At 43.0% G+C, this 12,777-nt stretch overlaps 1 long non-coding RNA gene across 1 annotated transcript; it reads right to left on the bottom strand.

Moving 5' to 3' along the window:
• Positions 1-390: 390 nt before the first annotated feature.
• Positions 391-12,282, bottom strand: LOC123374825. Its single transcript, XR_006581211.1, has 4 exons — positions 12,233-12,282; positions 10,085-10,201; positions 2,196-2,261; positions 391-1,876 (listed from the first exon to the last, which is right to left on the bottom strand). It is a non-coding gene; the product is annotated as an uncharacterized LOC123374825 (long non-coding RNA).
• Between the last annotated feature and the right edge of the window lie 495 nt (positions 12,283-12,777).

The following is a 12,777-nucleotide window of genomic DNA, read 5'->3' as shown; positions in this document are numbered from 1 at the left end:
GATGATGTAATGCTCATAACTTGAGTAGGATAACTATCTTGAAAATTAAAGCTATTCACTTGCATTTTGCATGTAGAGTTTAATACCTTGAATGAGTTTTATATATAGGTAATAATTGGAGATATACCAATCTCCTAGAACTGGAAGGGACCTTGAAAGGTCATTGAGTCCAGCCCCCTGCCTTCACTAGCAGGACCAATTTTTTTTTGCTGCAGATCCCTAAGTGGCCCCCTCAAAGATTGATCTCACAACCCTGGGTTTAGCAGGCCAATGCTCAAACCACTGAGCTATCCCTCCCCCTTTCCAGGGGGATTTATGTATCTAAATGATGGTGTGCGTATATATCAAAACCACACACACAATGAAATGTATTTTTGTGTATATATTTTGAGGGTGGAATTAAAAAGGAGATATTTACAGTGAATGAATTAAAGATTTTTTTTCCTGCGAGTAAGAAATTAAAAACACAGATAGATGTTATGTTGATAACCACATTTACTAAGGCATATTAACACGTGATTTTTTTAATCAATGAGTTAAAGCAGCAGGTTCTCAACCTTTGCTACAGCATGATTCCTTTTCCATACCAGTACTCGCCCCTGCGAACTGAGAATCTCTCCCTGGGATTTAGCTTGGATCCTCCTCCCATTTAGCCCCATGAGAAGAGCTGGCTGTCATGGCCTCCCGACACCCGTTCATGAGATCCAGGCTTAGAACCCTTTGAGTTAAATAGAGTTTTGCCTTCTTGAGCCACCAACTGTTTGGAAATGCAAGTAACTAATTGATCTTGGAATTGCAAGGCCAGATCCTCAGCTGGCATAAACTGGAGTTGCTCTGAGTTCAATGGAGCAATGCTGATTTACACCAGCTGAGATATGGCTCACGGTTTCCAGGAAGTTTGGAAATAAAGAGGATTGGATTTCAATAAGAATTTGGAAATTCCTCCATGACAACGAGTCTTCTACTTGGGTGTCTGGTTTGAATACAGAAGGGGGACGAGTGATGCATTGATTTGTACTGAGGACTTTATGCAATGTGCTTGTGTAAACATTTATTGCATTCATTTAGGACAGTCTGGAAAGAGTTTGTGAGAGGAATCCCCGAAACTCCGTAAGCCTTACAGACTCCGAGGGAGTGGGGGAGAATGGGGACAAGCGAGGTCTTAAATAGGAAAGGGGCGGGTTGCTGGGACAGAGGATTAGTTCATTCGTCCTGACACTGTTCCTACTCTAAGTAATAAACAACATGTCACATGAGAGATGATTTTATAGCACACGGACTAAGACCATGAGCGTATTTACCAGACCCTTTGGAGAAACGGGGAAGAATAGAATACAGTGCATGCGGCAGAGCTTTTCTATCCACAGTGTCAATGCGAAGGGTAAGCTGCTCTTGATTAGAGTGAATCAACTCAAATGCCGTTAAAATTTGCCAGATAAGCAAAGCTATCACTTGTGGATGGCTGGGGGCACTTTGCTTCAGCGTCCTGAAGGCATCATTCCAGACATAGTCCTCCTTCATCTGCCTTCTCTTTGTTCTGTGTCAGTCCAAATATACACAGGCACAAATTACCCTCTTTCTAACAGCAGTGGAGCTGCATTGGCAGGGGCGTCCAAGCAGAGCATATGGCAAGTTGATTTCAGTTCCAAACCACACGCTTTGCCCTCTTCTCGATTATGGGGGAAGGTATGCAAGTTTCGTAGACTGCCTCCAGACTTACTTCTGAGGATTTCTGTCCTGCAGGACGAGCGTCCTGCTTTATATTCCTGGCCCAGTTGGATTTTCTGGGGATGGGCGCTGGTAGCCTGCGGGGTGGGTTTTCATCCTCGTTTTCATAAGCATTTGTTGGCTCCTTCAATATGGACACACAGGAGACCTAGGAGCAAAGCATCACAATAATAGCCATCTGCCACAAAGCACCCAGGCTCTGCAGGGCGCGACATGTGAGACATCCCAGCTTTTCTCTTTGGAAAGGCCCCAGCAATAGGTGGATATAAATAATAATATAGAGGGAAACCTTGGAAAAGGCACGCTTGGGGAAAGAGCTTAGAGTGAGCTGTATGTTATTGGCTGGGAGTTATCCTTTAGCCAACCACCAGGGAGGACTGTGCATAGTCACTAACTCAGGGTGTGCGCGCTATGTTGAGGACTGGCCCATTTGCAGCATATTAGGAAGTGCTAATAAGAATTCTTACTTTTGGAAGCTTTGGAATGGTCTGTTCATATTTGCATTCTTCAGGCACCTCTTGACCCTGCTTGGCCTGAATGAATAAACAAAATGTCACAGACAGATCACACCCATAACAATTTACCTTCCTCCGCAAAAGGAGCAATGGGGAATTCTAATATGGTTTGTTGTGAAAAAACTTCAGAACTCCGGACATGCCTGGGCTACGTCACTATAGTAAATAATGATACTCTGCACTTCTCTAGCATCTCTCATCCAAGGATTTCAAAGTCCTTTACAAACAGGAGGCCCAAAAAGATGCCCAAGATCACACTGGGAGCTAGTGAAAGCTAGGAACCCGAGAGTTCTGGTCCCCAGGCCCCCGCCCTTACACTCAGATAAGCTGTCATGCTGAGCTTGCACAAATGAACCTGAGGGCACACTGTGGTTTACAGAATCTTTTGTTAGTGGTGATACATGAGCCAGAAACCAGGTGGATACAAATCTATTTTTTTTAAATCAAAATAATCAGATTTTTCTTTATTTTGTTATTCAAATTATAAGAAGTTTTCCTTTAAAAAATAAATCTGTTTACAATGAAAATCTGAATGGAATACAAAATATTTTAAGGCCTAAACATGTTATCATAGAATCATAGAATCTCAGGGTTGGAAGGGACCTCAGGAGGTCATCTAGTCCAACCCCCTGCTCAAAGCAGGACCAAACCCAACTAAATCATCCCAGCCAGGGCTTTGTCAAGCCTGACCTTAAAAACCTCTAAGGAAGGAGATTCCACTACCTCCCTAGGTAACCCATTCCAGTTCTTCATCACCCTACTAGTGAAAAAGGTTTTCCTAATATCCAACCTAAACCTCCCCCTCTGCAACTTGAGACCATTACTCCTTGTTCTGTCATCTTCTACCACTGAGAACAGTCTAGATCCATCCTCTTTGGAACCCCCTTTCAGGTAGTTGAAAGCAGCTATCAAATCCCCCCTCATTCTTCTCTTCTGCAGACTAAACAATCCCAGTTCCCTCAGCCTCTCCTCATAAGTCATGTGCTCCAGCCCCCTAATCATTTTTGTTGCCCTCCGCTGGACTCTCTCCAATTTATCCACATCCTTCTTGTAGTGTGGGGCCCAAAACTGGACACAGTACTCCAAATGAGGCCTCACCAGTGCTGAGTAGAGGGGGATGATCACATCCCTTGATCTGCTGGAAATGCCCCTACTTATACAACCCAAAATGCCATTAGCCTTCTTGGCAACAAGGGCACACTGTTGACTCATATTCAGCTTTTCGTCCACCGTAACCCCTAGGTCCTTTTCTGCAGAACTGCTACCCAGCCATTCGGTCCCTAGTCTGTAGCAGTGCATGGGATTCTTCCGTCCTAAGTGCAGGACTCTGCACTTGTCCTTGTTGAACCTCATCATATTTCTTTTGGCCCAATCCTCTAATTTGTCTAGGTCCCTCTGTATCCTATCCCTACCCTCCAGCGTATCAACCACTCCTCCCAGTTTAGTGTCATCTGCAAACTTGCTAAGGGTGCAGTCCACACCATCCTCCAGATCGTTAATGAAGATATTGAACAAAACCGGCCCCAGCACCGACCCTTGGGGCACTCCACTTGATACCGGCTGCCATCTAGACATGGAACCATTGATCACTCACTGAGCTGCAGCTCACGAAAGCTCACGCTAAAATAAATTTGTTAGTTTTTAAGGTGCCACAAGTACTCCTGTTCTTTTTGCAAGTACTTCATAACGCTCTGAAAATACTAAGCTATATAACTGCTTAAATTAATGTACCTAGTTATAGTGTAGCAAAAAGATGTACCAAACCTAGCCTCAATTTAGTTGTAAATCAACATGCTTTAGCGGTTATATCAGCCAATGAGAATGTACCTTTCTTTAGAAAATAACTGAAGTACAAATGGGAAAGTTGATGAAAATCAACGGTTTAAATCCGGGTTTTCCACTTGGTGATGTAAATCACGATTTAAATCAAATCACTGTGGCCAGAAAGAACCCCTGCTTGACACTGAGATCTCAAGCTGAGTTTTCAGAAGCTGGCCAGTTAGAAGCCCCATTTTTCACTTGTAAGCTGAGCAATGTGATTTGAAGGCACTGAGGCAAACTTCACGTTTGTGCTTTTGTGAGCTTCAGGATGACTTTTTAAAGAGTCCCTTTTCAGCTCAGACCTGTACTTACAGCATACGGTTAAGGAAGAGGGTGCTTTGTATTTCTAAAATATACTGTCATAAAACAGTTAAGGGTTAAGGTCTCTTTTACCTCTAAAGGGTTAACAAGCAATAACCTGATGAACACCTGACCAGAGGACCAATCAAGGGACAAGATAATTTCAAATTTCTGTGGAGGGAAGCCTTTGTCTGTGTTCTTTGTTTTGAGTTCGTTCTCTCTTTGGATCTAAGAGAGGCCAGACATATTCTTCAAGTTCTCCAAGGTTTCCTGAAGTATTTTCTTCTATTCAGTATAGTGAGTATTAGAAGGCGGTTTAGTCTTATAATTGATTTCTACATTTGCAATTGTGTGTTTGCTGAAGAAATATCTTTATTTCTGTTTGCTGTTACTTTGATTATTCTGAGGAAGGAGGGGGGGGGGGAAAGACTCTCCAGGCTTCTAAGTTAGACCCTGTATTTTTTCATCCTGGTAATACAGAGATAGTGTACTTTTTTCTTTCTTTAATAAAATCTTTTCTTTTTAGAACTTGATTGATTTCTTCCCTTGTTTGGATTTTCAGGGGAAGGGGAGGGGGAAAGTGAATCCCTCTTTGTTTGATTCAAGGAGTTTGAATCAAGGTATCTCTCCCAAGGACAAGGGGAGGGGGAAGAAGGTGGGGGAAATGGATTATTTCCCTTTGTGTTAAGATTCAAGGAAGTTGGGATCTGTGTTCCCCAGGGAAAGTTTGGGGGAACAGGGAGTGTACTAGACACTGGAATTTCTAGTTGGTGGCAGCGTACCAGATCTAAACTAGGATTTAAGTTTAGAGGAGTCCATGCAGGTCCCAGGGCGTTGGAGCTCCAGAGGGAGGCCCACCAGCAGGCCCTGGAATTAGCAAGGGCTAACCCAAATGTTCCAGCCAACCCTAACAATCCTTCTCCAGGCACTGTTCCCCACCCCAAGACATTTCCCACCTACAGGGCAGGTGATGACACTAAGGCCTTCTTGCAAAATTTTGAAAGAACCTGCCATGGGTACAGCATCCCTGAAGACCAGTACATGATAGAGCTGAGGCCACGGCTCAGTGGACCCTTAGCAGAAGTGACAGCTGAATTGCCTGTCCAGTACAAGGGCTGGTCAGAAAAGTGGACTTTTGCTGTCTATGACCATTCTTCCATTCCCATGCTACTGGGGGAAGACTTGGCCAACCATGTGGAACTGGCCAAGAGGGGGGGAGTGGTCACCCGCAGCCAGGCCAAACAAGCTTCCACTCCCATCCCTGTTCCTGAGCCATCCACCAGGGCCCCGTCTGTGTTACCAGAGACCCAGACAGAGGTGGTGGAACCGGATCTCATGCCAACAACTACAACAGCCATAGTACATCCAGTCCCAGAACCGGAACTGGAAGAGCAACCAGCGACATAACCATTGCCAGCACTGACGCCAGCACTTGCAAACCCGCCTCCAACCCCATCACCAGAGGGCGCCGGCGGGCCTAAACTGGCAGAAGCAGCAGACAACCCTACCCAAGAGGCTCAGCCAGAGCCTGAAATATCACCTAGTGCACCAGCAGAGAGCGGTTCACAGTCAACGGAAACAACCTCATCACCTACATCGCTTCCAGAGGAACTAGTGTCTCCAGCCTCAAGGGAACAGTTCCAGACTGAGCAGGAAGCCGATGACAGCCTTAAGAAAGCTTGGGCGGCGGCACGGAGCAACCCACCGCCTCTCAACTCATCTAACCGAAACCGGTTTGTTGAAGAACAAGGACTTTTATATAAGGAGATTCTTTCTGGTGGACACCAGGAAGGCTGGCATCCTCAAAAACAGTTGGTAGTTCCAACTAAGTACCGGGAAAAGCTCTTAAGCTTGGCCCACGATCATCCCAGTGGTCATTCTGGGGTGAACAGAACCAAAGACAGGTTCGGGAAGTCCTTCCACTGGGAAGGGATGGGCAAGGACGTTGCGAGGTATGTCCGGTCAAATGGTTAAAAAGTGTTCTTGAATGTCAAATATCTTGTTGTTTACATACTTAGTAGTATATGTAACGGTGCATGTGTTTTATTAATCTGTTTATTTTTAAAGTTCTAGGAAGAAATCACCGCCAGTGTGGTTCCCCCACTGTCTGTGATTTGGGGGGCGTGTCATAAAACAGTTAGTTAAGGGTTAAGGTCTCTTTTACCTGTAAAGGGTTAACAAGCAGTAACCTGATGAACACCTGACCAGAGGACCAATCAAGGGACAAGATAATTTCAAATCTCTGTGGAGGGAAGCCTTTGTCTGTGTTCTTTGTTTTGAGTTCATTCTTGCTTTGGATCTAAGAGAGGCCAGACATATTCTTCAAGTTCTCCAAGGTTTCCTGAAGTATTTTCTTCTATTCAGTATAGTGAGTATTAGAAGGCGGTTTAGTCTTATAATTGGTTTCTACATTTGCAATTGTGTGTTTGCTGAAGAAATATCTTTATTTCTGTTTGCTGTTACTTTGATTATTCTGAGGAAGGAGGAGGGGGGGGAAGCCTCTCCAGGCTTCTAAGTTAGACCCTGTATTTTTTCATCCTGGTAATACAGAGATAGTGTACTTTTTTCTTTCTTTAATAAAATCTTTTCTTTTTAGAACTTGATTGATTTCTTCCCTTGTTTGGATTTTCAGGGGAAGGGGAGGGGGAAAAGTGAATCCCTCTTTGTTTGATTCAAGGAGTTTGAATCAAGGTATCTCTCCCAAGGACAAGGGGAGGGGGAAGAAGGTGGGGGGAATGGATTATTTCCCTTTGTGTTAAGATCCAAGGAAGTTGGGATCTGTGTTCCCCAGGGAAAGTTTGGGGGAACAGGGAGTGTACTAGACACTGGAATTTCTAGTTGGTGGCAGCGTACCAGATCTAAACTAGGATTTAAGTTTAGACGAGTCCATGCAGGTCCCCATCTTGTGAACGCTAAAGTTCAAAGTGGGGAATAAACCTATGACATATACCATGAGTCTGATTCTGCTTTGCACCTTGCAGAGAGTCACCTGGGTGTAAAGAGCTACCATTCTGAACAGGCAGCTCTTAGCACAGGTGTCAACACAGTGGAGGGACAGGCCCAACCTATTCAAGAACTGAAGTCCTGATCCTGCAAGCTCATCCAGGCAGGTTGACACCTGTGAGGCCCCAATGCCTGACAATAGGAGATGTGCATGGACTGCCTGTCGCTGCCCTCATTGGTGTGACACAGATTCATTTTAATAAAGGGAAACGCCAAATTTGCACATGTACATTGACAATTAAATCTCATGTTAAAATTAGAGCTGTCAATTAATCGCAGTTAACTCATGTGATTAATTCAAAAAAATCATGATCAATCGCAGTTTTAATCGCACTGTTAAACACTAGAATACCAATTGAAATTTATTAAATATTTTGGATGTTTTTCTACATTTTCATAAATATTGTATTCGGTATTGTAATTGAAATCAAAGTGTATATTATTTTTATTAAAAATACGTGCACTGTAAAAACGATAAGCAAAAGAAATAGCATTTTTCAATTCACCTCATACAAGTACCTTAGTGCAATCTCTTATTGTGAAAGTGCAACTTACAACTGTAGATTTTTTTTTGGTTATATAACTGCACTAAAACCAAAACAAGTCCACTCAGTCCTACTTCTTGTTTAGCCAATCGCTAAGACACACAAATTTGTTTACATTTATAGGAGATAATGCTGCCCTCCTCTTATTTACAATGTCATCAGAAAGTGAGAACAGGCATTTGCATGGCATTTTTGTAGCCCGCATTGCAAGGTATTTATGTGCCAGGTATGCTAAACATTCGTATGCCCCTTCATGCTTCGGCCACCTTTCCAGAGGACATGCATCCAGGCTGATGATGCTCATTAAAAAAATAATGTGTTTATTAAATTTGTGACTGAACTCCTTGGAGGAGAATTGTATGTCCCCTGCTCTGTTTTACCCGCATTCTGCCATATATTTCATATTATAGCAGACTCAGATGATGACCCAGCAAATGTTCATTTTAAGAACACTTTCACTGCAGATTTGACAAAACACAAAGAAGGTACCAATGTGAGATTTCTAAAGATAGCTACAGCACTCGATCCAAGGTTTAAGAATCTTAAGTGTCTTCCAAAATCTGAGAGGGATGAGGTGTGGAGCTTGCTTTCAGAAATCTTAAAAGAGCAACACTCCGATGCAGAAACTACAGAACCCAAACCACCAAAAAAGAAAATCAACCTTCTGCTGGTGGCATCTGACTTAGATAATGAAAATGAACATGATTCAGTCTGCACTACATGGATGCATGAATGCATATCCCCTGGAATGCTGGTTGAAGCATGAACGGACATCTGAATCTTTAGCGCATCTGGCACATGAATATCTTGCGACGCCGGCTACAACCGTACCACTTTCACTTTCACTTTCACTTTCAGTTGACATTGTAAACAAGAAGCAGGCAGCATTATCTCCTGCAAATGTAAACAAACTTGTTTCTTTGAGCAATTGGCTGAACAAGAAATAGGACTGAGTGGACTTACAGCCTCTAAAATTTTACATTGTTTTATTTTTGAATGCAGTTTTTTTGTACATAATTCTACATTTGTAAGTTCAGCTTTCATGATAAAGATATTGCACTACAGTACTTGTATTAGCTGAATTGAAAAATACTATTTCTTTTGTTTTTTTACAGTGCAAATACTTGTAATAAAAATAAATATAAAATGAGCACTGTACACTTTGTATTCTGTGTTGTAATTGAAATCAATATATTTGAAAATGTAGAAAACATCAACAATATTTAAATAAATGGTATTCTATTATTGTTTAACAGTGTGATTAATCACGATTAATTTTTTTAATCACTTGACAGCTCTAAATCTAAACTAGCAACAGCCATCAGAAAGTATGTCTCTTGGTAAGATTGTAGGTGCCCTCTCTAAGGCAGCAGGAAATCAAAGTTTGTATTGATATTAGATGTGGTTGGAAAATGGAGTTTTGGGGGTGTGTGTGGAAAATTTCAATTTTGCAGCAAAAATTCAAAACCCCAAATATTTTAATTCTAAAAGTGCTGCCTTAGTATCTCATGGGAGTTGTCGTTTGGGTGCCTCATGACCGCATTCTCCTCTAGGAACTGGGCTCCCTGGTTGTACTACATCTCCCATGAAGCACCAGGGTCTCCCCTCTTGGAAAAAGGAAGTGATCCATCATGAAGTCCCTGATTATGGTGCATCATGGGAGATGTAATCGAGCTGGGGAGCCTGGTCCATAGGGGAGAATGGAAAATGATGTAACCAAACCACAATTCCCATGAGGCATCAAAATATTTCAAGTTTGGGGCATATTTTTCTTTTCAAAGCAGATACTTTCTGCAAAAAAAAATAATAATTTAACAAAAAAATCAATTTTCCACTGAAACACTGTTTGAATGGAAAAATTGTGACCAATCCTAGTTAATATCTCATGCTTTCCCTCACTTCAAGCCTTTCCCTCCTGGATTTTCACCAACACATCCTTTAAACGTGAAGCGGCCCCAAGCCATGAATCTGAGCTCCAACTTTTCCATGAGTTACGGAGTGTTTGGATCTGGGGCTCCTTCTAGGGTGGGAGCATACGGCCAGCAGTGATACTTGGATCTGGATCTGAATCCAACTTTCCCCAAAGCCCAACGGAGTTTTGAACCAGGATTCCAATGTGAGCCCATCGCCATTTGAAATGTTACAAAGCCAATAGCAATGTCATACAGTCACCTTATTACAGCTGCAGCGTGTCCTTTGTCGAATGCAGGTCACAGCCAGTATGATTCCGAGGACCAGGGCCACAATGCTGGGTATCCCTGCTGCTAGTCCAAGTGCCAAGGGATTTACCTAGCTCATGAAGAAAGAGTGCAAGGTCAAACACGCACACTGTGGCATCCTCTCCTTCTATCAGGGAAGTGGTGGATTCTCCATGTCTTAGTGTCTTCAGATCCAGACTGGATGCTTTCCTGGAAGGTGTGTTAGCTACACAAGTTATTGGGCTCAATCCAGGAGTTAATTGTGAAATTTAATGGCCTGTGATTAGGGTGGCCACTGACATCCCCAGAACACAGGTCAACATCCCCTTAGCTGTCCCCACGCCTGCTGGTGTGACCATGTCACATGGAGGATGCTATTTTGCAGAGCATACTGCGCTGCCAGCGTGACCTCACACAAACGGCGTGTGCAAGGTCACTCGGGGGGGAGGGCCAGAGAAGTGCACTCTGCCAAATGGCACCCTCCATGTGTGATATTGGACTAAACCATGTCCAGTTTTAATATCCGTACTGGACAGGGGACAAACCATACAACAACAGGAGTGGCCGGCTTAAAACCAGATGAATGACCTGCCTACCTGTGTTATACAGGAGATCAGAGTAGATGATCTAGCCTTCCCATCTGGCCTTAAATCTATGAATTATTGAGGGCAAGTTGTTAGTATGCACACATGCCTAAATCTGGCTGCTGGGTTCACAGAGCTCAGGTCCTGGCCCTGTTTATAGAACAGCTGACAAATAAAGAATATCACCACCTTGCTCTTATATAGTACTTTTCATCTTTTGCTCACTAAGCACTTTACAAAGGAAATTGATATCATCATCATTCTGTATGGGGTAACTGGCACCAGTGGCCCCCCTCCGTGCACTGAGATTCTTGGGGGCTGACCCCACTGCAGCATTGGGACCAGCATAGCCCAGGGGGCATTCACCACTAGCATATTCCTTTCGGCTGAAACTACACTACAGTGAGCAAAAGGCTGAAACTCTGGGTTTTTTACTGCACTGTCTCTTTAAATCTGGAACTCTGTGCCCAGGTGGGATTTGCTCAATTTAGCTCTGGGGAGCAGGAAGCTCAGAGCTGTTCCTGCAAGGAGCTGCTACTCCTAGATTTTTGCAGGTACTGTAAACTGACTTGTCTGCTCAAATGCCATTGTTATTCTAATATATAAAGATATTACAAAGCTTAAATATTAAAGGCCACATTCTGCTCACAGTAATATTGGATTTGCACTGGAGAAATCAGTGGAGTTCTGAGTTTACACTGATTGAGCACAGCATTTGCCTTTTAGCATAGAAGTGAACTCTACAAATTCTGGCTTGATTTAACTGGATGAATGTTTCCTAGCCGGAGTAAATGGCTGTGGGTATAAACTGAAGCACGTGTTTGCAACCAGGGAATCAAACTGCCTTTTAGTGGCCTGAAAAGCAATTGTTGCACAAAACATGTGGTAGAGAGACATTTCATTTAGTTTAGATCTGCAGTTTCCGAACATTTCTTAGACTTGGTTGCAAGGCCAAATTGTGAATTTCGACACTGCAATTAAACAGTCCCTTAGCCCAAGCCCTGCAAGCCCGAGCCAGCTGGCATGGGCCAGCTCTGGGTGTCTAATTGCAGTGCAGACAAACCCTGTGTGTCTATTGTGAGTGTAATATACCGTTAGCATAGGGCTTCCTGCATCATCTAGACACAGCTACTAGAATTGTTAAGGAAACTATTTCCTTAAAAGCCTGCAAGTAAATAGTGCATCCTATGCATGACAAATAGCAACTATATTTTTCAAAAGCCAATGCAAGATATTAATCGCTCTTAATAGTAACTTAACTGCTAATCCTGTTACAATACAAAGAAATGAATAATAAAATGTTGCCATTCATCCTGAGGGATCCCAAAAGGCTTATAAAAATAATTGTATATGCACTTCACCTAGGATAGAAATACGGCCATCTCTGGGGTGGAACACGGAAAATGCTTAACAACTCCCATCAGCACTAAACAACAGTATTTACAGGGGAAATGGAGGACTGATTCTACAGGGGGAATTTACTGTTAGGGAAATGGGAGAATGTAATGAATCAAGATCAACAGCGAACCAAATCTTACCGTAGCAGAAAGACCTGGTTCACCATTTGTGCTATTGCTTGTAGAAGTCAAACAAGAAAGAGTGTAGAACAATTACAATGTTTTGTAAAAATTGAATGAGGGCCGAGGTTGTACGAGCCGTGACAAGGTCACATGCAGCAATGGGTATTGTCTGAAACGTGGCCACATTCTGTCTATGAGCTGCAAAAATTATCTTCCTCCACTGAGGACAGAGCTGGCATCAGAATTTTAGTGCTGTTCGCATCATTTTTGCAACAGATCTAAGAGGGAATAAACATAGTGTCTGAAAACTTTAGGCCAGCTCCAAACTTGTCTTTGATCCCTTGCTGTTTTCTACAGATGAAGCCCGGATCTAAACACCATAAATATTTTTGGAAAATTAGGATTCAGATCCAAACTTGCCACTTCAGGCCCATATCTATACTTTCTTTCCTCCTCTGTGTCTCTTCTGTCACAGCATGATCATTTCCCCTCTTTACAGTTTTCCATGGGGATTTCTTAGAGGTCGCCTTGCTTGGTGAAAATGTGTGATCCTCCAGCTCTCG

This window comes from Mauremys mutica, chromosome 7, assembly GCF_020497125.1.
Source record: "Mauremys mutica isolate MM-2020 ecotype Southern chromosome 7, ASM2049712v1, whole genome shotgun sequence".
In the NCBI taxonomy this organism is placed as follows: Eukaryota; Metazoa; Chordata; order Testudines; family Geoemydidae; genus Mauremys; species Mauremys mutica.
The sequence above is the reverse complement of the archived record's forward strand: the minus strand, read 5'-3'. Positions and strand labels throughout refer to the sequence as shown.